Source organism: Hemiscyllium ocellatum (genome assembly GCF_020745735.1).
Source record: "Hemiscyllium ocellatum isolate sHemOce1 chromosome 27 unlocalized genomic scaffold, sHemOce1.pat.X.cur. SUPER_27_unloc_36, whole genome shotgun sequence".
In the NCBI taxonomy this organism is placed as follows: Eukaryota; Metazoa; Chordata; class Chondrichthyes; order Orectolobiformes; family Hemiscylliidae; genus Hemiscyllium; species Hemiscyllium ocellatum.
In genome coordinates this window covers 67,958-92,671 of record NW_026867505.1, presented here as the reverse complement: position 1 = coordinate 92,671, position 24,714 = coordinate 67,958, and the positions used below count along the sequence as shown (strand labels likewise).

The 24,714-nt window shown below is 46.1% G+C and overlaps 2 non-coding genes across 2 annotated transcripts; one reads left to right on the top strand and one right to left on the bottom strand.

Annotated features, from left to right (window-relative positions):
• Positions 1-15,448: 15,448 nt before the first annotated feature.
• On the bottom strand, positions 15,449-15,520 carry trnae-cuc (transfer RNA glutamic acid (anticodon CUC)). Its single transcript has one exon. It is a non-coding gene; the product is annotated as a tRNA-Glu (tRNA).
• An 8,915-nt stretch (positions 15,521-24,435) lies between these two features.
• On the top strand, positions 24,436-24,507 carry trnae-cuc (transfer RNA glutamic acid (anticodon CUC)). The gene has a single exon. It is a non-coding gene; the product is annotated as a tRNA-Glu (tRNA).
• The last annotated feature ends 207 nt before the right edge of the window (positions 24,508-24,714 follow it).

Sequence of the window (24,714 nt, the reverse complement as noted above, 5' to 3'; positions counted from 1 at the left end):
TTGCTTGTAGTTATATTTTTTTAAATCCTCTTCACAGAGGACATTGATTACACCACTGTTGGAATACTGCAGGCAATTCTGGGCTCTCTGCTACAGGAAGGAGGTTGTGAACCTTGAAAGGGTTCAGAAAACATTTACAAGGATGCTGCCAGGGTTGGAAGGTTTGAGCTACAGGAAGAGGCTGAATCGACTGGGGTCGGAAGTTTTGAATGGTGAGGGTTGACTTTATAGATGTTTATAAAATCATGAGGGCATGGATAGGGTAAATTGGAAGGATCTTTTCCCTGGGGAGGGCGAGTCCAGAATAGATTGCATAGGTTTAAGTCATTGGCAAATGGAGTTTAATATAGCTAAGTATGAGGTCTTACATTTTATACAGTCAAATCAAGGTAGGATTTACATGGTGAATGGCAGGACCTTGAGTGTAGTTGAACAGAGGGATTTTGAAGTTCAGGTTTTGGCACACTGGACTTCATCAGTGATGGCATTCAGTATAAAATACCAAATTAGAGGAGAGATGTGCACCAAATATTAACGTCTACCAACAAGCAGCAAATCTGTTTCATATGCAGTATTTTGAACCAAGAGATCTAGGGTTGCGGGTATTAGCTCCTAGAAAATGGAGTCGTGGGTAGACAGAGTGGTGTAGAAGGCTTTTGGCATGTTTGCTTTCATTGGTCAGAGCATTGAGTTCAGGAGTTGGGACGTCTTGTAGCAGCTGTCACACATGCCACACAACAATGATAGGCGTGGCTCTGAATATCTGGGGGAAGATTAGAGACCCACCCTCCTGTGTTTGGCTCATATGTACTTATCCAAATAATTTTAAACATTGTCACATTACCTGCATCCACCACTCCCTCTGATAGTTCATTCCCACACGAACCACCCTCAATGTAAAAAAGTTCCCCCTCCCTCACGTCCTTTTACAATCTTCTCCCTGTCATCTTAGAAATATACTCCCAAGTTTTGAACTTCCCTTCCCTTAGGGAAAAGACACTGGTTATTCACCTTATCTTTGTCCCTCATGACTTCATAAACCTCCATAATCTCCACCCTCAACCTTCTACACTCCAGTGAAAGGAAGTCCCAGCCTATGCCGTCTATAAATCATTCTGGCAATATCATAGTTTAAAAAGATGAGCTTTAAGAATCGACTGAAAGGGCAGTGAAGATTCAACCAGCTGACAGTGGATCTGAAATCATAAGTAGATCAGACCAGGTTCGGACAGCAGGAAACCAAATAAGATTTTACAACAAATCACAACGGTTTCATCATTAGACTCTTAATACCAGATTTATATTGAATTCAGATTCCAGCATCTGCCGTGGCAGGTTTTGAAACCAGGTCCCCAGAACATTACCTATGTGAATAGTCTGCTGACAATAAAGTCGGCCATCGCCTCCCCAGAACACATTGGCATATTGTGTTTAGAGGTAACAAAGGAGCAAGAGGTGTCAGAAGCTGCTAAGTTGTTGATATTACACAAGGGAACATCAGCACTCTCAGTAATGACACATACTGAAGTCAGTGTCCTGTATCAGAGGTAAGAGCTCGGGACGTTTCGGGCAAAAAGCCCTTCATCAGGAATACAGGCAGAGTGCCTGAAGGAATACGAGCTAAATGAGAGGAGGGTGGGGGTGAGGAAAAATGAGCATAGAGTACAATAGGTGAGTGGGGGTGGGGATGAAGGAGTACAGAGGGTGGATGGGGGTGGGATGAAGATGATATGTCAGGGAGGACGAAGGAGTAGAGAGGTGAAAAGGAAGATAGGCAGGTAGGGCACGTCATGGAAGTTTGGACCTGGGGTGAGGTGGGGGAAGGGGAAATGAGGAAACTGTTGAAGCCCAAATTGATGCCCTAGGGTTGAAGTGTTCCAAGGCGGAAGTTGAGGCGTTCTTCCTCCAGGCGTTGGGTGGGTGAGGGAGCGACGGTGAAGGAGGCCCAGGACCTCCATGTCCTCAGCAGAGTGTGAGGGAGAGTTGAAATGTTGGGCCACAGGGCGGTGTGGTTGATTCGTGCGAGTGCCCCAGTGATGCTCCTTCAAGCGCTTTGCCAGGAGGCGTCCAGTCTCCCCAATGTACAGGGGACCGCATCGGGAGCAACGGATACAATAAATGATATTGGTGGATGTGCAGGTAAAACTTTGATGAATGTGGAAGGCTCCTCTAGGGCCTTGGATGGAGGAGAGGGAGGAGATGTGGGCCCAGGGTTTGCAATTCCTGCCGTGGCAGGGGAAGATGCCAGGACAGGAGAGTGGATTATTGGGCGGCGTAGCCATGACCAGGTAGTCACGGAGGGAATGGTCTTTGTGGAAGGCGGAAAGGGGTGGAGAGGGAAATATATCTCTGGTGGTGGGGTCCGTTTGGAGGTGGCGGAAATGTCGTCGAGTAATTTGGTTTATGTGAAGCTTGGTAGGGTGGAAGATGTGCACATGGGGGAGTTCTGTCCTTGTTATGTTGGAGGGGTGGGGTCTGAGGGCGGAGGTGCGGGATGTGGACCAGACACGTTGGAGGGCACCTTTAACCACGTGGGGAGGGAAATTGCGGTCTTGAAAGAAGGAGGCCATCTGGTGTGTTCTGTATTGGAACTGGTCCTCCTGGAAGCAGATACGGTGGAGGTGGAGGAATTGGGAATACGAGATGGCATTTTTGCAGGAGGTAAGGTGGGAAGAGGTGTAATCCAGGTAGCTGTGGGAGTCGGTGGGTTTGTAAAAAATGTCGGTGTCAAGTCGGTCGACATTAATGGAGATGGAGAGGTCCAGGAAGGGGAGGGAGGTATCAGAGATGGTCCAGGTAAATTTAAGAGAGTGGAACGTGTTGGTAAAGTTGAAGAATTGCTCAATCTCCTCGCAAGAGCACGAGGTGGCGCCAATACAGTCATCAATGAAGCGGAGGAAGACATGGGGAGTGCTGCCGGTATAATTCCGGAAGATGGACTGTTCTATCTAGCCAACAAAGAGACAGGCATAGCTGGGGCCCATACGGGTGCCCATGGCTACCCCTTTGGTCTGGAGGAAGTTGGAGGATTCGAAGGAGAAATTGGCAAGTGTGAGGACCAGTTCAGCCAAATGAATGAGAGTGTCGGTGGAAGGGTACTGTTGGGGACGTCGGGATAGGAAGAAACGGAGGGCTTGGAGGCCCTGGTCATGGGGGATGGAGGTGTCGATGGACTGGATACCCATGGTGAAGATGAGGCTTTGGGGGCTGGGGAAACTGAAGTCTTGGAGGAAGTGGAGGGTATGGGTGGTGACTCGAACGTAAGTGGGGTGTTCCTGGGCTGGGGGGATAGGACAGTGTCGAGGTAGGTATATATGGGTTCAGTGGGGCAGGAGCATGCTGAGACAATGGGTCAGCCAGGCTGGTCAGGCTTGTGGATCTTGGAAAGGAGGTAGAACTGGGCAGTGCAGGGTTCCTGGGCTATGAGGTTGGAAGCTGTGGGTGGGAGATCTCCTGAGGTGATGAGGTTCTGTATGGTCTGGGCGATGATGGTTTGGTGATGGGGGTGGGGTCATGGTCGAGGGAGCGGTAGGAGGAGGTGTCCTCGAGTTGGCCTCTGGCTTCAGCGGTGTAGAGCTCAGTGCACCAGACTACCACTGCACCCCTTTATCTGCTGGTTTGATGGTGAGGTTGGGATTGGAGCAGGGGGAGTGGAGGGCTGTGCGTTGTGAGGATGAAAGGTTGGAGTGGGGAGGGGGGTCGACAGGTTGAGGTGGTTAATGTCCTGGTGGCAGTTGGAAATGAAGAGATCGAGGGCAGGTAATAGGCCAGCACGGGGTATCCAGGTGCCAAAACGTCGATTTTACTGGTCCTCGGATGCTGCCTGAACTGCTGTGCTTTTCCAGCACCACTAATCCAGAATCTGTCTCTTTAAATCCTTCCGAGCTGATCTGTAACTCTCCATCGCCTCATCTGAACCATCTTGCCTCATCAACACAAAAGCCTCCTTCTTCTTTGTAAGAAGAGATGCAATTTCTGTTGTAAACCACGGTTCCCTTACCATATCACTGACTCCCTGCCTGACAGGGACATACCTATCAAGGACATGCAATATCTGTTCCTTAAACCAGCTCCACATTTCCATTGTCTGCACGCCCTGCATTTTGCTACTCCATTCTATGCATCCTAATTCCTGCTTAATCGCATTATAATTGCCCTTGCCCCACCGACAACTCTTGACCTGTGGCATGTACCTAAACCTTTTCATCGCTAAAGTAAATGTAACTGAATTATGGTCACTCTCTACAAATTGCTCATCTACCACGATATCAAACACCTGGCCTGGTTCATTACCAAGCACCAGATCCAATGTGGCCTCTTCTCGGTCCTTCGACATACTGTGTCAGGAAACCCTCCTGTACACATTGGACAAAAACAGGCCCATTCAACGTACTAGAGTTATAGCATTTCCAGTCAAAGTTGGGGAAGTTAAAGTCCCCCATAATGGCCACCCTGTTCCATTCACTTCTACCCAGAATAATTTTGCTTATCCTCCCTTCCACCTCCCTGGAACTCTGCGGAAGTCTATAAAAAAAACTCGAAAATGAACCCCAATTATCCAAGAACCTGAAACCCTCCCTCCTAGACCATCCTTGCAGCCACATGTTCAGTTAGACCTATGCACTCTAGTTTTTGACTCCCCCCACCCCAGGTAAAGGACCTTTCATATTTACCCTATCCATGCTCCTCATGATTTTATGAAGTTCTATAAAGTCATCCCTCAGCCTCCAAAGCTCCAGGGAAAATAGCTCGTGTCTGTCCAGCCTTTTCCTTGCGCTCAAACTCTCCAACCCCGGCAGCGTCCTTGTAAATCTTTTCTGAACCCTTTCAGTATTCCTACAGCTTTGTAACCTCTGAACACGACTTTTAAAAATACTTACAATTCTGGTATTACTACAAGGAAATGAAACCAGTTGGGCATGACCTTCCCATAGCAATTTGTCTTGGCTGTCCTTCGTTAACTGGTGCTTTTCTTGTACAAAGAAATTGCGGCATATGATTTTTGCAAACATGTGCAACATTTTCTCACCGTCCCTGATGTCACTTGGACCGAGTAATTGATTACATGCGAGAAGGCAGCTGAGGGTCAACCCCACACTGTAGTAGGTCTGGAATCACATGGTCCCTGGTGCACGCACAGTGTTAAAGAATAGTAGATTTTCCTCCATAAAGGAATAATTTCACATCGATCAGTAATGGTTGGTGAAACAGAACAGTTCTGGCAACATCTACAAAGAGATTAGTGTTAATGTTTTGTGTCCAATGGCCCTTCAAAACTGGCTGGATTCAAAACAATAACTGTTTTCTCTCCACAGATGCTGCCAGATCTGCTGCAATGCCCCAGCAATGTGCCTTTTGTTTCCGATGTCCAACATCTGCAGTTCATTGTTTTCATCAATAATGGTTCCCTGGTGGCCAGTACTGAGACAAACTCTCACTTCCAGATCTTTTTATTAGTTGAACATAAATTCCACGAGCTGCCATGATGGGATTTGAATTTTTGTTTTCAGAAGACCTAGATCTCTGGGTTACTCAACCACTATCACTAGATCACAATCTTCACTTCAGTGACAATTTTCTGCTGAATATTTTCCTTTATTCACTCATGGGATGTGGCACGTTATCTCCCAGAAATACCAAGGGCCATTTCAGAGGCAGTTACGAGTTAATCACATTACTGTGGATCAAGATTGACACAATCGCCAAACTGGGTGAGGACTAAAGATTTCCTTCCTTAACAAGATAGGTCTTTATATCAATTGCTAAGATCACCAAAGCAGCGATAAGCGTTATATTCCAGATATATTAATTGATTCCAAAGTGCATCGGGGACATAGCAGCATCAATTTGAATCTCCAGATGTTAAATCCAGTAACAATGCCAAAATGCCACCAACTCCGTCCAATCTCTAATTTCCAACACTGACTGGCCTGTAGTTGCCAGTTGTATCCTTTTCCCCTTTATTCTTAACTATTTAATTCAGCTCATTGAATCAATTCTGCCATTTATTCAGATCACGTTTGCTCTGGTAAACATCAACTCCAATTTCCTGCTATTTCCACATAATCCTCAATTTCCTCACTAGTTAAACAAAAACTCACAGCCTTGAATGTACTTAACGACCCAACCTCAACAACCCTCTGTAGTAACGTGTTCCACAGATTTACTGCCCTCAGTAAAAATTCCTATCTTTCTTCAACATGCAATCTCTCATTTGCAGGTTATTCCCTCTGGTGTTAGGCTCACCCATAAAGGTAAACTTTTCCACATCAAGCCTGTCAAGTCTCCTCAGAATCGTTTATGTGAAAATAAGGTTACCTCTAAATCTTCTCACTTCTAAGAAGTATAGGCCCAACCTATTCACTTCTCTTCATATGATATTCTTTCCATCCTGGTCAACCTTCTCTGGACTGCCTCCAAAGCCAGTATATCTTTCCTTGGGTAAAGGACCCACCCAGTGTTCAGTTGTGGCCTGACTGGTGCCTGACATAGGTTCACTATAACCTCCCGAATTTTATACTCTATTTAAAGGTCAACCTCCCATTGCCTTCCCTATTATTCGCTGAACTTGGATGAAGAGATGCATGGGTATGGGCTTCCAAATCCCTCTATTCAACAGCTTTCTCCATTTAACATTCAGCACTGTTCCTCCTGGCAAAGTGCACAACCTCATTTCCCCAAATTCTATTCCATTTGCCATTTGCCATTTGGTTAACCTGTCTATAAACCTCTGTAGATATTTCATGTCTTCTCACCACCTGCCTTCCCATCAACCATCTTTTCTGGAATCTTGACAATAATGCATTCACTTTACTTATCCAAGTAAATAATTGTAAATAATACATATTGTAAATCATTTTGGCCCCAGCACTGATCTCTGTGGCACACTACTGGTTACAAGTTGCTATCCTGAACATGCCCCTTATCCCAATTGTATCATTGGTTAGCCAATCCTCTATCTATGCCTCTTTGCTTATTATTTCATGAGATGTGAATATCATTGGCTCTGCCAACAACCCTTCCCAAACTGTCCTTGGAAAAGTGGTGCTGAGCTGCCACTTAAATTGCTTCACATTATGATTTGGTCTACAATAATGTTCAGGAGCGAATTCCAGGTTTTTGATCAATAACAAAGAAGCAATGCGATATATTTCACAGTTGGAATGCTGTGTTCACACTTACCTGCTCTTGGTAGTTGAGGTGATGGCTTGGAAGTGCTTTTGAAGAGCCACCAATTAATCAATCCAGACTGATAGATTGTGGCCAGAGATTCTGCTTTTTGACTTTCATGATCAATCTACATTCTTTCCAGCCAAGATTTTAGTCTCAAACTGCCACAGAATGCCTCCTGTTACAGCTTCAATCAACTATAATAATATGACGACCCTTGGGATGATTTTTCACACCTGAGTGCAAAATAAATACAGATCATTGTTTCCAGCTTTGGTGGAACAAAAAAAGGCAAATTGGTGGATAATTACAGTTAGTGCAAACAAAGCTAGCGATCGATAAAGACTAACCCTGTTTACTTCAATGGCCAAATTACATTTTGAAAACCAAGCACACTCAGACAACATGTCAAAGTGGTTCCTAGGAGGAGAAATGAGGCATTGAAGAGGAGTGAAATGATTACTTTTGGTCATCGCCACCATTGTCCGAAAAACAGGTTGAAAGGATTCTTAAAAGGTAGGCAAAAAAGTGGAGTTGTATAACACTTCAGACACCGCAAAGTGTAAGACCACTTTCTAGTGGAAGAAAAGACATTTCTTATTTCTAGAAGAACGGGGGAACAAATGGGGAATAAGTCTGAATTGGGAACTCTTTCTTATTAAGGATGTTCCTTCACCACAGTCTTGGTTTACAGCATAGGTTCTTCATCAGGAATGAAGGTTGGTCCAACGGGGCTGAGAGATAATTGGGAAGGGGATGGGGATGGAGGGGAGGTAACTGTGAATGAAATAGGTCGATGGAGGTGCTGATTTATCATGAGAGGTAAGACAGGAGAGTGGAGCGAATAGGTGGGAAGCAAGATGAAAATGTAGGACAGCTCAAGAGGCCAATGCCGAGTTGGAAATTTGGATCTGGGACAAGGCGCGTGGTGTGGGAGTGAGGGTGGGGGGAAATATGGAAACTGGTGAAATCGATATTGATCCCATGTAGTTGGTGGGTCCCAAGGCGGAAGATGAACTGTTCTTCCTACAAGGGTCAGGTAGCTAGAGCTTTGAGGGGATGCGGCACAGGACGTGCATGCCCTTGACGCAGTGGGAGGGGAAGTTAAAATATTCAGCCACAGGGCGGTGGGATCGTTTAGGTTTGGAGTCCTAGAGCTGTTCCCTGAAATGTTCTGCAAGTTGGCATCCAGTCTCCCCAATGTGGCAGAGCAATGGATATATAAATAAATCTTAAAACAAATTGTGTAAATTTTAGCATGCCGCAGTTATTATCTTCAATGAAGATAACGAAAATATTAATAAAATTGGGTGACTGTTTGAAATTGTTGGTCAGGCTCAACTCATCCCCTTCAAATGAGACAATGCTATTGATAGCGGTGAACTGCTCTTTTTGCTGTAAAATCACAAGTTATTGATTTATTTTCACAACTCACTGGTATTCACACCTGCACATTCAATTTCAAACTCTGACATCAGAAATGAAATTACACCATTAATTTTGACTTAGAATATTCAAACAAATTAATAGCACACAGTGAATACCAAGTCAGATAAATATGAAATCAAATTTGACCCAAAAAAAATACAATCAAGATGGGAGATAAGAAATGGGGGAAGGGCAGAAGGCAAGAAATGCAGCATCATAGAAGGTGTTTCTCCAGGGAGTGTATTTTACCAACTACAACTGCTCAATATAAACAAACACTCTGACATGATCCTCCAGTTTTAAGGTGAACCAAATCCCAATACAGTAGGTTACATTTAAATAAGTTAATCGATACAAGCCTTGAGCAAATCCAGCCTCCAGTTGGGCCCCCCCACTTTGGAGCTCGGAGATTCCTCCAGCCCCAGGGGGTTGGTGAGTTCCTGGGCTCCAGCTGCCACTGTCACTCCTCCACTGAAGAAGCTTTGGGAAGCAGATGCAAAGGTAAGATACAGAACAGAGCACCTTTGCCAAGGAAAGCAACTTATGGAGACATTGAGCAATAGCATCACATGGTTTTGACCAATCGACCTCTGGGTTATGTGCCCAGCACACTCATGCTGCACTACTCTGCTTCAGTGCTCCCAGTCGCTGGATTGTGGATCAGTTTAAAGTCGATCCTATATCTCTGATAACATCGCTACACAAGGCAGTGAAGAAAGGTTTAGGCACACTAACCTTCATCAGTTAGGGAATTGAGTATAGATGTTGGCAAGATATAGTGTAGTTATACAGAACGTTGATGAGGCTGCACCTGGAATATTGCGATCAGTTTTGGTTCCCTTGGTATCGTGTGACTTCTGACTTCATCAACTCTGGGTTTGTGTTGAACTAGATGGGATACTTTGTCCAACTCAGCATGTTTGGAGGGAGTCATTTGAAACATTTGAGGAGGTGAGCTCAACAAGATTGAAGTTTTCAAAGTTACTTGGACTCTCTTTTAAACTAACATCAGGACCAGTAGTCAGAGACATATATGACATGGAAACAGACCCTTCAGTCCAACTTTTCCATGCTGACCTGATAACCTAAATTAATCTAGTCCCATTTGACAGCACCTGACCCATATACTCTGGCAGCTCATTTCATGTATGTACCACCCTCTGCATGAAGAAGTTGTCCCTTTAATGTATTTCACCTCTCACCCTAAACCTATGCCTTCAAGTTCTGGACTCCTCCATCCCACGGAAAATACCTTGTCTTTTACCCTGTCCATCCCTCTCATGAATTTGTAACTTGTGTTAGGTCACTTTTCTACCTCTGATGCTCCAATGAAAACAGCCCCAGCCTATTCAGACTCTCCCTGGAGCTCAAACCCTCCAACCCCCAGCAACATTCTGTAAATCGTTTCTCATAGAGAAGTCAACGTTTCAGTCCTGAAGAAGGGTTAATACCCAAAATGCTGACTACTCCACATCCTGGTGCTGCCTGGCTTGCTGTATTCTCCCAACCTCCTGCTTGCCTACTTCGGGTTGCAATATGTAGTGGCTCAGTGGTTACCACCGCAGCCTCACTGTGCCACAGATCCAGGTTTGATTCCAGCCTTGGGTGACTGTCTGTGAGGAGTTTGCGCATCCTCCCAGTGTCTGCGTGGGTTTTCTCTGGGTGGTCCTGTCCAAAGATATGCAGGTCTGAGGTTTGATGAAGGCCTCCTGCACTTCGAGCAACTCAACAACCTCTCCCCTATGTGGACCCACCAGTGGGCCAGCAGGTCAGAAGAAAGAGCAAAGTCCTTCCTGCATTCGGGGTAGAAGGACGGCCTCTCCTCGGTGTGGACCCACTGGTGTCTCAGCAGGTGGGAAGAACTGTTGAAAGCCATCTCGCACTCAGGGCATGAGAACAGCCGTCCCGGGTGTGGACCAACTGGTGCGTCCGCATGGCAGAGGAATCATGAAAGGCCTTCCCGCACTCAGGGCAGCAGAAGGGCCTCTCCTCTCTGTGGACACATTGGTGATTCAGAACCCTTTCAAATTTCACAGAACCCTTCTGATAGGAGGGAGACCAGAATTACACACAATATTCCAAAAGTATTTCACAATATTCCAGTGTTCTGTCCAGCCACAACGTAACTTCCCAACTCCAATACTCAAGTCAGAGGATTGCGAAAGCTTTTAGAACTCACAAAATAAAATAGGAAAAAATGGTAGGACAAAACGAATTTTTGAAGTCAACTTGGAAGCATCATTGAGAAATCGGCGGACTGGGTTTATTAGGTACCTGTTCTCCTTAAATACACTACATACATCGTTCTCTTCTGCTCTTTGTAGTTTCTCTGTGCTGCAGTGTGTAGTGGCTCGTTGAAATATTATCCTGATGCAGCTTCATAGAACATAGAACAAAGAAAATTACAGCGCAGTACAGGCCCTTTGGCCCTTGATGTTTCGCCGATCCAAGCCCACCTAACATACACTCGCCCACTATCCTCCATATGCCTATCCAATGCCCGTTTAAATGCCCATAAAGAGGGAGAGTCCACCACTGCTACTGGCAGGGCATTCCATGAACTCACGACTCGCTGAGTAAAGAAGCTACCCCTAACACCTGTCCTATATTTACCACCCCTTAATTTAAAGCTATGCCCACTCGTAATAGCTGACTCCTTCCGTGGAAAAGGTTCTCATTGCCAACCCTATCTAAACCCCTAATCATCTTGTACACCTCTATCAAGTCACTCCTAAACCTTCCTTTCTCCAATGAAAAAAAACCCCAAGTGCCTCAGTCTTTCCTCATACGATCTTCCTACCATACCAGGCAACATCCTGGTAAACCTCCTCTGCACCCGTTCCTGTTTCTCCACATCCTTCCTATAGTATTGCGACCAAAACTGCACACAATACTCCAGATGCGGCCGCACCAGAGTCTTATACAACTGCAACATGACCTCAGGACTCTGGAACTCAATTCCTCTACCAATAAAAGCCAGTACGCCATATGCCTTCTTCACAGCACTATTTACCTGGGTGGCAACTTTCGGAGATCTGTGTACATGGACACCAAGATCGCTCTGCTCATCCACACTACCAAGTATCCGACCATTAGTTCAGTACTGCATCTTCTTGTTACTCTTACCATGGTGAATCACTTCACACTTACCTACATTGAACTCCATTTGCCACTTTCTGCCCAGCTCCGCAGCTTAACTATATCTCATGTAACCTGCCACATCCTTCCTCACTGTCAACAACTCCACCAACTTTCGTATCATCCGCAAACTTGCTCACCCAACCTTCTGGCCCCTCCTCCAGGTCATTTATAAAAATGACAAACAGCAATGGTCCCAAAACACAACCTTGCAGAACACCGCTGGTAACTGCACTCCAAGATGAACCTTTACCATCAACTACTACCCTCTACCTTCTTCCAGCCAGCCAATTCCCAATCCAAACCTCCAACGCACCCTCAATGCCATAACTCCGTATTTTGTGCAGTAGCCTACCATGGGGTATCTTATTCAACGCCGTACTGAAATCCATATACACCACATCTACCGCTTTACCCTCGTCCACCTCCGTAGTCAGCTTCTCAAAGAATTCAATAAGGTTTGTGAGGCACGACCTGCCCTTCAGAAAACCATGCTGACTATACTTGATCACATTTTTCCTATCCAGATGTTCATAAATTCTATCCCTTACAATTTTCTCTAAGACTTTGCCCACAACAGAAGTGAGACTCACCAGCCTATAGTTACTAGAGTTATCCCTACTCCTCTTCTTGAACAAGGGAACCACATTTGCTATCCTCCAGTCTTCTGGCACTATTCCTGTAGACAACGAGGACATAAAAATCAAGGCCAATGGCTCTGCAATCTCCTCCCTTGCTTCCAAGAGAATCCTAGGATATATGCCATCAAGCCCAGGGGACTTATCTATTTTCACCCTTTCCAGAATTTCCAACACCTCTTCCTTACATACCTCAAAGCCATCCATTCTAATTAATTGTGACTCAATATTCACATCGGCAACAATGTCCTGTTCCTGAGTGAATACTGCTGGAAAGTATTCATTCAGTGTCTCCCCAATCTCTTCAGCCTCCATGCGCAACCTCCCACGACTATCCTTGACTGGACCTATTCCTACCCTACTTATTCTTTTATTCCTGATATACCTATAGAAAGCCTTTGGGTTTTCCCTAATCCTACCAACCAAGGACTTTTCATGCCCCCTCCTTGCTGCTCTTAACTCTCTCTTTAGATCCTCCCTGGCTACTTTATAACTCTCAATCGCCCCAATTGAACCTTCCCGCCTAATCTTTACATAGGCCGCCCTCTTCGCTTTAACAAGGGATTCCAATTCATTATTAAACTACGGCTCCCTCACACGACGTTTTCCTCCCTGCCTGACAGGTACATACTTATCAAGGACACTCAATAGTTGCTCCTTGAACAAGCTCCACATATCGATTGTGCCCTTCCCTTGAAGCCTACTTTTCCAAGCCACGCATCCTAAGTCATGCCTCACCGCATCAAAATTTCCCTGCCCCCATCTATAACTCTTGCCCTGCAGTGCACACGTATTCCTCTCCATCACCAGAGTAAAAGTCACCGAATTGTGGTCACTGTCCCCAAAGTGCCCACCTACCTCCAATTCTAACACCTGGCCTGATTCGTTACCCAGAACCAAATCCAGTACGGCCTCACCTCTTGTTGGCCTGTCAACATATTGTGTCAGGTAACCCTCCTGCACACATTAGATAAACACCGACCCATCTAACGTACTCGAGCTATAGCTTTCCCAGTCAATATCTGGAAAGTTAAAGTCCCCATAACAACCACCCTATTACTCTCACTCTTCTCCTGAATCACCCTCACAATCCTTTCTTCTACATCTCTAGCACTATTAGGAGGCTTATAGAAAACTCCTAACAGGGTGTCCTCTCCTTTCCTATTTCTAACTTCAGCCCAACGTACCTCAGATGGCGAGTCTTCATCCATCGTCCTTTCCACAGCTGTAATCCTTGACAAGCAATGCCACACCTCCCCTTCTCTTACCCCCACCTCTGACCCTACTAAAACATTTAAACCCTGGAACCTGCAACAGCCAATCCTGTCCCTGTTCTACCCATGTCTCAGTAATAGCCACAACATCAAAATCCCAGATACCCACCCACGCTGCAAGTTCACCTATCTTATTTCGTATACTTCTCGCATTGAAGTATATACACTTCAAGTCACATTGCTGTTTAGAGGCACCCTCCTTCGAGATTGATGCCATGCTCCTAATCTCCCTACACTCAAGGTCCTGCACCCTAAAGCTACAGTCTAGGTTCCCATGCGCCTGCAGAGTTAGTTTAAACCCCCTCCCCCAAAGATACCTAGCAAACGTCCCCCAAGGATACTGGTGCCCCTCAGGTTCAGGTGTAGACTATCCTGTTTATAGAGGTCCCACCTTGCCCAGAAAGAACCCCAGTTATCCGGATACAGGAACCCCGCCTCCTGCACCATCCCTGTAGCCACGCATTTAACTGTTCTCTCTCACTATTCCTCGACTCACTATCACGTGGCACGGGTAACAAACCAGAGACAACAACTCTGTTTGTTCTAACTCTGAGCTTCCAACCTAGCTCCCTGAAAGCCTGCCTAACATCCTCATCCCTCTTCCTACCTATGTCGTTGGTGCCAATGTGGACCACGACTTCGGGCTGCTCCCCCACCCCCTTAAGGACTCGGAAAACACGATCAGAGACGTCACTTACCCTTGCACCTGGGAGGCAACATACCAATCGTGAGTCTCTCTCGCCCCCACAAAACCGCCTATCTGTGCCACAAAATATCGAGTCCCCAATAACTATTGCTCTGCTCTTCTCCAACCTTCCCTTGTGAGCAACGGGAACAGGCTCCGTGCCGAGGCCTGAACCCCTTTGCTTACCCCTGGTAAGTCTTCCAACACACAAGTATCCAAAATGGTGTACTTGTTCTCGAGGGGAACGATCGCAGGGGGTCGCTGCACTGGCTGCTTTCTCCAAGTTCCCCTCACTGTCAACCATCTGTCTGCAATCTTTGGAATTACTACTTCCCTAAAGTTCTGATCTATGACCCCCTCTGCCTCCCGAATGATTCGAAGTTCATCCAACGACAGCTCAAGATCACGAACACAGTCGTGGAGGAGCTCTTCCTGCAAGTGTAATCAGCAGGGACGACCGTGGCATCCCACACCTCAAACATGTCGCAAGAGGAACATTGCACTGCCTTCACTACCATCCCACTAAAAGTAACTTTTAAAAAATGCTAGTTCTAAAGAATAGAACCAGCAAAACGCAGCACTTACCTGCTTACCACAACGGGTCTTATTATCAGGTTAGAGGAGGAGGGCGGGTGGGAGGCACTACCCACGTAGTGCCTGGGGTCCCTCTCCTGCGCGCCTTTACAGGAAAAAAAACCTACCCAGGTAAGCTTGAGCTACACCAGCTTCTGGGTCCGCTCCGCGCTTTTTTCCAAGAAAGGCGCGCAGGCGAGTCCCGGGGATGTGACTTGACTCTCCAGTCTCCCCAATGTTATAGAGATCGCATCAGGAGCAATGGATACAAAAAATTAAATTTAAACTGTTAAACAAACGTAACCGCGTCTACAAACAGGTACTGCCAAACAGCCCTGTCCTGCTCCGCCGAGAGAGTGAGGATTGTTCACTCGTTTATAGCTGCAGAAACAATCATCCCAGCACATGCAAACAAATCCGCATCAGGATGCCATTTCAACGAGCTACTTCACTCTGCAGCACCCAGGAACGACGAAGATCAATAAACAACCGTACAGCGCATTTAAGACGATTGGATAGCCCGTCGACCCGCTGAAAACTGCTTCCCTGACCGGGAATCGAACCCGGGCCGCGGCGGTGAGAGCGCCAAATCCTAACCACTAGACCACCAGGGAGACGTAGATTCATTCCAGTAGCTCTGCTGAAAATTTCCTCTCTGCCCGGGAATCGTACCCGGGCTGCGGCAGTAAGAAGACTTCCACCGATCTCGAGAACATTGGGGAGACTAGAGAGTCAAGTCACATCTCCGCGACTCTCCTGCGCGCCTTTATAGGGAAAAAAGCGCGGAGCGGACCCAGAAGCTGGTGTAGCGCAAGCTTACCTGGGTAGGTTTTTTTTCCCTGTAAAGGCGCGCAGGAGAGGGACCCCAGGCACTACGTGGGTAGTGCCTCCCCCCCGCCCTCCTCCTCTAACCTGATAATAAGACCCGTTGTGGTAAGCAGGTAAGTGCTGCGTTTTGCTGGTTCTATTCTTTAGAACTAGCATTTTTTAAAAGTTACATTTAGTGGGATGGCCGTGAATGCAGTGCAATGTTCCTCTTGCGACATGTTTGAGATGAGGGATGACATGGTCGTCCCTGCTGATTACACTTGCAGGAAGAGCTCCTCCAAGACTGTGTTCGGGAACTGGAGCCTGGAGTTGGATGAACTTCGAATCATTCGGGAGGCGGAGGGGGTCATAGATCAGAACTTTAGGGAACCAGTAATTCCAAAGATTGCAGACAGATGGGTGACAGTGAGGGGAACTTGGAGAAAGCAGCCAGTGCAGCGACCCCCTGCGGTCGTTCCACTCATGAACAAGTATACCATTTTGGATAATTGTGGGGTGGGGGGGTGACTTACCAGCGGTAAGCAATGGGGTTCAGGCCTCTGGCACGGAGCCTGTTCCTGTTGCTCAGAAGGGAAGTTTGGAGAAGAGCAGACCAATAGTTATTGGGGACTCGATAGTTTGGTGCACAGATAGGCAGTTTTGTGGGGGCGAGAGAGACTCATGACTGGTATGTTGCCTCCCAGGTGCAAGGGTAAGTGACGTCTCTGATCGTGTTTTCCGGGTCCTGAAGGGGGTGGGGGAGCAGCCTGAAGTCGTAGTCCACGTTGGCCCCAAAGACATAGGTAGGTAGAAGGATGAGGATGGTAGGCAGGCTTTCAGGGAGCTAGGTTGGAAGCTCAGAGTTAGAACAAACAGAGTTGTTGTCTCTGGTTTGTTACCCGTGCCACGTGATAGCGAGTCGAGGAATAGTGAGAGAGAACAGTTAAATGCTTGGCTACAGTGATGGTGCAGGAGCGAGGGATTCCGGTATCTGGATAACTGGGCTTCTTTCTGGGGAAGGTGGGAACTATATAAACAGGATAGTCTACACCTGAACCTGAGGGGCACCAGTATCCTTGGGGGATGTTTGCTAGTGCTCTTTTGGGGGGTTTAAACTAACTCTGCAGGGGTATGGGTACCTAGACTGTAGCTTTAGGGTGCAGGACCTTGAGTATAGGGAGGTTAGGAACATGGCATCAATCTCGAAGGAGGGTGCCTCTAAACAGGAATGTGACTTGAAGTGTATATACTTCAATGCGAGAAGTATACGAAATAATGTAGGTGAACTTGCAGCGTGGGTTGGTACCTGGGATTTCGATGTTGTGGCTATTACTGAGACATGGGTAGGACTGACTGTTGCAGGTTCCAGGGTTTAAATGCTTTAGTAGGGTCAGAGGTGGGGGTAAAAGAGAGGAGGTGTGGCATTGCTTGTCAAGGATAGTATTACAGCGGTAAAAGGACGATGGATGAAGACTCGCCACTTGAGGAAGTTTGGGCTGAGGTTAGAAATAGTAAAGGTGAGGTCACCCTGTTAGGAGTTTTCTACAGACCTACTAATAGTCCGAGAGACATAGAAGAAAGGATTGCGAGGATGATTCAGGAGAAGAGTGAGAGTAATAGGATGGTTGTTATGGGGGTCTTTAACTTTCCAGATATTGACTGGGAAAGCTATAGCTCGAGTACGTTAGCTAGGTCGGTGTTTGTCTAATGGGTTCAGGAGGGTTTCCTGACACAATATGTTGACAGGCCAACAAGAGGTGAGGCCGTACTGGATTTGGTTCTGGGTAACGAATCAGGCCAGGTATTAGAATTGGAGGTAGGTGGGCACTTTGGGGACAGTGACCACAATTCGGTGATTTTTACTCTGGTGATGGAGAGGGATACGTGTGCACTGCAGGGCAAGAGTTATAGCTGGGGGCAGGGAAATTATGATGCGGTGAGGCATGACTTAGGATGCGTGGCTTGGAAAAGTAGGCTTCAAGGGAAGGGCACAATCGATATGTGGAGCTTGTTCAAGGAGCAACTATTGAGTGTCCTTGATAAGTATGTACCTGTCAGGCAGGGAGTAAAGGGTAGTGTAAGGGAGCTGTGGTTTAATAATGAATTGGAATCCCTTGTTAAAGTGAAGAGGGTGGCCTATGTAAAGATGAGGCGTGAAGGTTCAATTGGGGTGATTGAAGTTTATAAGGTAGCCAGGGAGGATCTAAAGAGAGAGTTAAGAACAGCAAGGAGGGGACATGAAAAGTCCTTGGTTGGTAGGATTAGGGAAAACCCAAAGGCTTTCTATAGGTATGTTAGGAATAAAAGAATGACTAGGGTAGGAAAAGGTCCAGTCATGCATAGATGTGGGAAGTTGCGCGTGGAGGCTGAAGAGATTGGGGAGACACTGAATGAATACTTTTTGTCAGTATTCACTGAGGAACAGGACATTGTTGCGGATGTGAATATTGAGTCACAATTAATTAGAATGGATAGCTTTGAAGTATGTAGGGAAGAGGTATTGGAAATTCTGGAAAGGGTGAAAATATATAGGTCCCCTGGGCCTGATGGCATTTATCCTAGGATTCTCTGGAAAGCAAGGGAGGAGATTGCAGAGCAATTGGCCTTGATTTTTATGTCCTTGTTGTCTACAGGAATAGTGCCAGAAGACTGGAGGATAGCAAATGTGGTTCCCTTGTTCAACCCTGGTCTTTCAATTGATATCCTTCAGAAAAATTAACAAAGTAAGTGTGCTGTTAAATGAACATAGCATCGGCACCAAATTCCTATAAACTGCCAGATGCCTTCTGATCACACGTTATCCAGGACACCAAAACTGAAAACTGTCATGCAGTCAGCCAGCCTTAAGAATCACCTAAGTGAAGCTTTCCTCCATACACAATGACATAGAACAAAATGCTGTCAAAGATGCTGCAAAGGGAGCTGAATCAAGGACATGAAAATAAAATATCAAGGCCGCTTGAGAAAAGAAAGCCATTTAAGTTGCTGAATAACTTCCTTCTATTCTATTAAATGAAAAAGATGACAAGAAATATAGAATGTTATTAGAAGGTGAAACATATTAGCCATTAAAATTTTACAACAGTGAATAATAATAGATATACTCAAAGTGAAGCAACACATATGTACTGTTTATAACAATGTGCTAATCCCTTAAATGCTGCTCAGTTCCATGAGAAACTACCCCTTTATTTGTGTACGTGAGGAAAGAAGCTATCCATTTCTAGGGTGCAAATTGTATTCAAATGAATGTGCCAAATTAAGGAAAAAAGTGAAAATACATTTAAGAGGGACAGAGAGCATCTGAGCACCTTTGCAGTGTCTTGTCCCTCCCTGGATTCACTGCAGTTGCAATCAGTGAACAGTTTTCCCCCATCTCTCCCTCCCAAGATGAAGAATGGAAAAGGGGAGACATTGCTTTGCTCCTCGGTGTTGTCTAGAGGAGGGAGTTTTACTCTGAAATTGAATGAAGATAGAGCTTCATTCCGGACTGCAACTTCCTTCCATTGTCCAACATGTGAGTACGGCACTTTCTGAGGAGGGGAGGCTTGTCAGGATAGATGCCAATAAAATGCTTCCTTGTCAGAGAATCTAGAACTCGATGACACAGATTATTAATAAGGGCTTTCCCATATCAGGCAGAGTGAGGAATTTATTCTCTCTTCTTTATTGCAATGCTCCCACACAGAGAGTAATAGAGACAGGCTCTTTGAATGTATTTAAGGCTGAACTGAACTGAATTTTGAGTGACAGGGAATGAAAGGTTATTGAGTACAGGTAGCAAATGAAGTTAACACTACAGCAGGACATGCATGATCTTCTTAATTGGAAAGTAAGCCTGATGAATGGCAGTGGCAAGAGATTTAACACGTTCCATGTGTGAGTGGTGCTTCAAACAGTTGTCAAAGCTGGACAGAGACATGGATTCCCACATCATAGAGAAACCGTGGAAATGTGAGGACTGTGGGAAGGAATTCAAAATTCCATCTTTGCTTGAACGTCATTGCCATGGTCACACCGGGGAGCAGCCATTTACCTATTCCATGTGCAGCAAGGGCTTCATTCATTTATCCACCCTGGTGATCCACCGGTAGAGTTTCACGAGGAAAAGACCTTTCATCTGCTTCGTGTGTGGGAAGGAGTTCTTTTATTTATCACCCTGGTGACCCACCAGCCGGCTCACACCGGAGAGAGGCCGTTCGCCTGCTCTAAGTGCATGAACGGATTCACCCAATCATCCACCTTGCTGATCCAACAATAGGTCCATACCAGGGAAGAGACCATCCTGCTGCTGTGTCTGCATGAAGGTATTCATTAATTTGTCTGCCCTGCTTATGCATCTTCGAGTTTACACCAGGAAGAGACTGTTCTCCTGCTCCATGTGCAGGAAGGCGTTCATTCATTTATCCACCCTGGTGAACCACCAGCAGGTTCACACTGGGGAGAGGTCATTCACTCGGTCCAAGTGTGGGAAGGGATCCACTAACTCCTCTGACCTGCAGACAAACCGGCACATTCACACCAGGGAGAGGGTGTTCACCTGCGTCGTCTGTGGGAAAGGGTTTAGCCATTCATCCATTCTGCTGGCGCACAGGCGCATCCACACTGAGGATAGACCGTTCTCCTGGTCTGTGTATGGTAAGGGATTCACAGATTATTCCAGTTGCAGAGACACCAGCAGGTTCACATTGGGTAAAGGCCTTTCACCTGCTCCAAGTGCGGAAAGGGATTTAGTCAGTCATCCCGTCTGCTCAGACACCAATCCAGTCACACCAAGCAGAGCACGTTTGGATTCTTTGTGGGTGTGACTTGTATTAGTATTCAAGAGGAAGGGGAGTATTGCTGAGGCTGGACTGACTGCAGGTAAAGTAGGTGGCGGTGCATGGCTGATAGCATGGAGCATAGGATCCGGAAAGAGAATTGTTGCTGAAGGTTTTGAATTTGTAGGTGCACTGGGTATCCTGATCAGGTTCAAACTGTGTTGGGCTGAATGTGGTCCGGAGTCCATGTGAGATCAGATGGTTCCATAGGCAGTTCTGAGGAATAGCTGATCCTGATGAAGGGCTTCTGCCTGAACATCGATCCTGATAAAGGGCTTATGCCCAAAACATCGATTCTCCTGCTCCTGGGATGCTGCCTGACCTGCTGTCCTTTTCCAGCAATACACTCTCGACTATTAATACTCAAGAGTGCTTACATTCACTGGTCAGTTGAGCACCTATTAAGACACACTTACTGATTTGGAACATGCAGTGGAGTCGGGAGATGTAGACCTGTCATGTTTGACTCTGTGAAGAAATCAATCCCATGGAAAGATTGGCTCCAGTTTGTCCCTTCCCCAGGAAGCTGTCAGGACGATAACATGGGAAACAGAGAATGCTTGTCCATTACTGAAGGTTGAACAAATTGGAACAATGAGAGTTTCTGATAATGTCTTACAATCCTGGTGGCTTTTGGAGGTATTTTTGAAATTGTCATGGTCTGTGTGACCCACTGATGTTCCCGGGGCCGGGCCACACCACAAATGGCAGGATGGAGAAGGGAATGCAGACATGGGTTATATCCCTACCATAGAGTCACAGAACCTAACCGCATGGAAACGGACCTTTTCGTCCAACTCATCCATGCTGACCAGTTATCCCAAATTGGTGAGGCCACTTCTGAAATATTGTGTTCAATTCTGGCTTTCTTGCTGTCAGAAGGATGTTAGAGTTGAAAGGGTTCAGAAAAGATGTGCAAGGATGTTGCCAGGCTTGGAGGGTTTGAGCTCTAGGGAGAGTCATAGAGCCTTAGAAGCATGGAGATGTACATACGGAAACAGACCATTCATTCCAAATTGTCCATGCTGACTAGACATCCAAACCTAAACTAGTCCCATTTGCCAGCACTTGGCCCATATCTCTCGAACCCTTCCTATTCATATACCCATCCAGATGCCATGTTGAATGTTGTCATTGTAGCAGCCTCCACCACATCCTTTAATAGCGCATTCCATACATGCACCACCCTCTGCGTGAAAAAGTTGCCCCTTAGGTCCCTTTTCTCACCGTAAACTTATGCCTGCTAGTTCTGGACTCCCCCATCCAGGGAAAAAAAATCTTGTCTATTTCCCCTATCCATGCCCCTCATGATTTTATAAACCTGTATAATGTCACCCCTCACCCTCTGACACTCCAGAGAAATTAGCCCTATATTGGTCAGAGCATTGAGTATATGAATTGGGAGGTCTCTGTCCAATGGTCACTTACTGTTCCCTTCAATAATTCTATAATTGGAAGTATATGACAAAACTAAAGGACAAAAATACAACAGATAATTGTATTTGAATCTCAGAGGCTAGCACATTGAATATATCACCATTTAATAACACTCGATAGATCTCTGTCCCTTCTCAAGTTCCAGTCCTGATAAATGCCTTGCGGATCTGAAAGCCTTGAGAGACTGAGAGAATCTGAAACCCCTTCTATTTGATTAACTTCCTCTTTTTCCAGCTGCTATATTGAATAGTTTTACACCTCCCCCTCTCATTCCCCGTCTCCAAGCCAGGATGACGAATGGAAAGGGGAGACATTGATTTGTTCGCAGATGTTTCCCAGAGGGAGGGAGTTTCCCTCTGAAACTGGCCTCGACCCGCGTTGTGACGTTCACGATGGAGGGCGGGGCGTCCTGAAGGAGCCAATAGGAATTGCAGCGCCGACCGGTAATGTCGCTGTGTTCTAGGTCCTTTTGGCCAACGGCCCGTACGTCGCACAAAGACATGAACCATACTTGTCGACTGACCAATTGCAAACCCTGGAGAACCAGAAAGGAGTCTGGTCCTCCTGCCAATCAGAGCTCACCTATTGTCTAAATGAGCTCGGGAAGCTGCTACTACTTCTCTGAATGAAGATAGAGCTTCACCCCAGACTGCAACTTCCTTCCTCTGTCCAACATCTGTGAGTACGGCACTTTCTTTCTACACCCTTCCCATCCTTTTCAATTTCTTTTCTCATTCTGGGGTTAAACTGATATCCCTGCCCTACCTCAGCTCCTCAGAGCACATCTCTGTTATGCTAATCCCAGTATACAGGCGTGTCAGACCGGTTCTGAAGCAGGTAAAACCAGGCCAGGTGGAGCCATTTCTGCTCTTCAAGACTGTTTTGAGCGCACTGACTGGTGGGTGTTCAGGGAGATGACAAATGATAGCGATTCCATCAATTTAGAGGAGTACATGGTGTCGGCTATTTCCTACGTTAGCAAGTGTATTGACGGTGTCATTTTGTCCAAGACCATCACTTCTTGCCCCAACCAGAAGCCATGAATGACTGCAAAGGTGTGTGCAGTGCTGAGGACCTGCGATTCTACCTTCATAGCAGATGACAAGGCGGGCCTAACAACAGTGAGGGCCAACCTGACCCGGGCATCAAAGAGTCAAAATGTGCATACACACAAAAAATACACAGCCACTTTCAGGACAGCAGTGATAAACTGAGCGTGTGGAAGGCCATCCAGGCCATCATGACCCACCGAACAGCATTGTCTGGTTGCGCTGGTGGTGCCTCCCCACTGCTGGATGAGTTGAACAACTTTTTATGCATAGTTTGAGGCACACAATTATGTGGCAGCGAGGAACTCCAACTTCTCCGCCCCCCCAACCCACCTCCCAATTCAGTCTCTCACGACCAGATTGTGCAACAGTTTCTTCCCCCAAGCCATCTGACTCCTTAACACTGTATGATTGGACTCTTTTTCTATCTGAAATTTTTTGCACAACTTCGAATTGCTGCTAGAAAAATGTCTATTCTTTATCATTCTTTTATTATGCTGTAACTTGTGTGTTTTCTACTTCTGGTCCCTCGAAGTAGAGGAGATGACCAAAACACTGGAAGCTGCTGAGAGAGCGTTCTCAAAATTAATCCTGGGAATTGACGTGTTTGCAAATGATGCAATGTTGAGAAGCTTAGTTGAGCATTCGTTCGAGTTTGGAAGAATGAGAGGAGATCTTGAATAAAGATCAGAATCTTAGTGGGCCTGAAAGGTTAGTTGCCAAAAAGGTAGTGTTCATTTTTGGGAGAGTCTCAGACCAGAAGGAATAGCCTCTAATCTTAAGTGTCCGCATACTTATGATGGAGATGAGGTGGATATCTTCTCTCAGAGGGCAATGAATGACAGGGCTATTGAATTTCTATCACTAAGTATAGTCAAGGCAGATGGTGGGCAGAATTTTAGGCAATAAGTGAATCAATAATAAGGCATGAATGTGGATTTTTGGATTATAATATTAGACATTATGGTAATAAATGGTGGAGCAGATTCAATGGGCTGAATTGTCTATTTTGAATTTCTATCCTGTGCAGATGGTGATGCTTCCTGTAATCTCCTTTTACAGGATATGAGAAAGGGAAGGATTTGCAGCCAGAAATATCAAAACAAGATCTGATAGAGACAATCATCATCAGCCTTTGAATCTGTCAGGATTTATTATTTCTCTGCTGCCCTGTCTGCTTCAAAAGGTTTCAAACATCAGTGAGACTGAGGCACACAGACCTGAGTGAGAGTGTCGCAGTGAACTGACTGTGGGAAGAGCTGTAAGCGGATACACAGCCTGAAATAGCAACATCCCATTTGCAGTGACAAGAGACAGAACACATTCCGTGTGTGAGTGGTCTTTTAACTGATTATCAAACCTGGAGAGAGACCAGGTCTCTCTCTTTGTAGCAGAGCTACAAAACAGGTCTATGTCTCCCTGGTGGTCTAGTGGTTAGGATTCGGCGCTCTCACCGCCGCGGCCCGGGTTCGATTCCCGGTCAGGGAAGCAATTTTCAGCGGGTCTACAGGCTATCCATTCTTCTTAAATGCGCTGTATCGTTGTTTCCCGATCTTCGTTATTCCTGGGTGCTGTAGTGTGAAGTAGCTCGTTGAAATAGCATCCTGATGCAGATTTGTTTGTATGTGTTGGGATGATTGCTTCTACAGCTTAAGTACTTGGTTCGCGTGTGTTGTTTCCTGTAGACGCTGTTTT